Source organism: Helianthus annuus, chromosome 8 (assembly GCF_002127325.2).
Source record: "Helianthus annuus cultivar XRQ/B chromosome 8, HanXRQr2.0-SUNRISE, whole genome shotgun sequence".
Classification (NCBI taxonomy): Eukaryota; Viridiplantae; Streptophyta; class Magnoliopsida; order Asterales; family Asteraceae; genus Helianthus; species Helianthus annuus.
The window spans coordinates 22065107-22067692 of record NC_035440.2 but is presented as its reverse complement, the minus strand read 5'-3'; the positions used below and the strand labels follow the sequence as shown (position 1 = coordinate 22067692).

General features: G+C 35.1%; 1 long non-coding RNA gene across 1 annotated transcript; it reads left to right on the top strand.

The window, feature by feature from the left end:
- The first annotated feature begins 513 nt into the window (after positions 1-513).
- On the top strand, positions 514-2385 carry LOC110870933. The gene is made up of 3 exons (XR_002553357.2): positions 514-733; positions 1087-1178; positions 2196-2385. It is a non-coding gene; the product is annotated as an uncharacterized LOC110870933 (long non-coding RNA).
- Positions 2386-2586: the final 201 nt, after the last annotated feature.

Sequence of the window (2586 nt, the reverse complement as noted above, 5' to 3'; positions counted from 1 at the left end):
TTTGGTGATACTTTGAGATTATGATGAATAATCATAATCGAAATTCTGGAATGAATATTGATTCTATGAGTGTTATTATGATTATATCTTGGTTTAGAAACAAACCCTAGTAGAAAATTTGATGAATTGTTGTCAAAACTAGGGATTTGATAATTACCCTAGTATGTGCTAAATGGGTTTTTGTATGTTATGATGAACACTCGGATCGGAGTGTTAATTTGATGAATATTGATTGTTATGATATAAGTTCTTGATGTAGTTCATGAACACTAGATATAGAGGGTTGAAATTTGATGTTAATCTTGCTAAAAATGACTAATTACGGACTAGTTAGCAAAAGTGTAGAATGATGCCCATTAGGTGTTTGTTAAAATGCCTAAATGAGAAGTAAAGTGTTGAAATTCAAGTGAAACGCGTAATTGACAAGCTTGACTAATTTCATGAGACATGGGATAAAACGGGTTCTAATCATAATGTTGATTTGCCTTAATCATGCATATTATATGATTAAATGTAGTTGACTTTAGAAAGTCAAACTAACTAGTGATGAAGTCGAATAAGTGGTTTCGGCTAAGAAAATAAGTAAAGTGGTATAGTCGTGATTGTTAATGACTAATCTAACCACCTTGTAAATGATGAACAATAGTTGGCGCTTAAACAAGCTAGGTGAAGCTTGGAGTGAAAGCGGGTCAAACGAGTCAAGCATAGAAGAAAAGCGTAGCTCGGATGCAAGGTAAGTGTAATTTACACACTTATGTAGAATGCTTGTTATTTCGATACTTATGAACGTGAAAACAATAATATTGGAAATTTGGAAAAATTGTCAAGTGTTGACTTATGTAAATCATGGTTAAAAGGATACACATGGCGTAAGCCGAAATGGGTTGAAACTGCAAGAAAAGAGTGTAAAAGAAAAAGGGTGTGGTTATAAAACCCGGGATGGGATGATGTACAAATTGGAAATCAAAAACGGTGTTTTTGATTTAAATAGACAATGTTGGGCATATAGTCCAAACGGGTCGAATGGTGGTGATAACACCATTTGACAATATCGACTAATGTGGTCGTCAAGTCTTATGTTAACAGGACTAATTAGCAAATCGGATAGTTGCGTCATCATTGATGGTGTGATAATAAAAGCGAGGCATAAATCGGGTCTATTCGTTGATCCGAGCCAGGTACGCATATTTATGTTGTAGTTAAAAGTGATATTTTGGTCGAATATTTGGTGAGAGTCCTTCATTGTAAAAGAAGGACCAAAATCGACCAAAAACGCCCTTGTAGGCTAAATTGAACAAACAACCCTTAGAGGTTGTTTGGAAACGAGTCTTATGATTAAACAAAAGCTTAGAACGAGTATGAGTAGTGAAAATGTAATTCTTGGGTCGAAAGACTCCTTATGAGTCTTTGCCGTAAAATGATATTCCAAGGGGTATAATTCAGAACACATAGATATCTACTTTAAATCCAACACACAATTAGTTGTGATGGAAGAATACTATATAAGAAATATAGGTTACAATGCTAGAATAGAATAAAAGCGATTGTGAGCCTAAAAGTGCTTAAATACTCTTAATGGGTCAAAATAAGCAATTAAGTGTAAACGGGATTTTATTATATATGAAACCCGTGGTTTGAGAGTAATATGATAGGAGATATTGATATAATGAACCTCATGATTTTAAAGATCAAATAAGCAAGTTGGTGTGATAAAATCATGAACGGGTCAATATTTGGTAAAAAGGGTAATAAGCTGAAGACTTAAAAGTCTTAAGTTTTGTTAAGCCGAATGTCGGATTTTAACTCCATATGATGGAGAATCAAATTACAAACACGTAGGAAGAAACGGTAGGTCAAACAGACTAACGATTAGAAAGATACGGAAGTTTTCGTGTCATTAAGCGGCAAATGGAAAAGGCTGAATACAGGGACCACCGTAACTTACGGTGTCACCGTAAGTTACGGTGGAGTTGAACTCTTTACGGCAGTCTCCCCCCCGAGTTACGGTGGGGAAAGTCTTAAACAGAGACCACCGTAACTTACGGTGCCACCGTAAGTTACGGTGGAGGCAAACTTGAAATGAAATGTTTTGGATCAAGAGATTATCCTTGGGATTTCTTTCCATTATCATTTATCTTGATTGGTACCGTTATTTAAAGTATCAAAACTAACTGTTGAGTTGGTTTTGAACACAGGTGTATGCTGAGAGCCCGGATGAAGATCAAGCGTCAAGCTCGATGAGGAACCGAACACATGTTTAATAAAGCTTCCGCAACGTTGTTGTGTCGTTATTCTAAACGGCGAATTAAATCACATTATGTATATCGCTTAAATTATAAAAGTTTTTAACAAGCCCGTATTTTCATTATAATTGTGATTGTAATTACATGATTATGAGTTTAAATTATACGAAAAAAGTTAAATAATAACTAGGATGTTACAAGGGGCGACATAAGGGTTCACCACAAACCCTAGTTCATGCAGCTTTCCCTCAAATTGACGGTTCTAATCATCTCTAAATCAATTTTCAAGCACAAATTCGTGATCACCTCGTTGAAAGGATCATAAGGTATGCTAAATTATGTT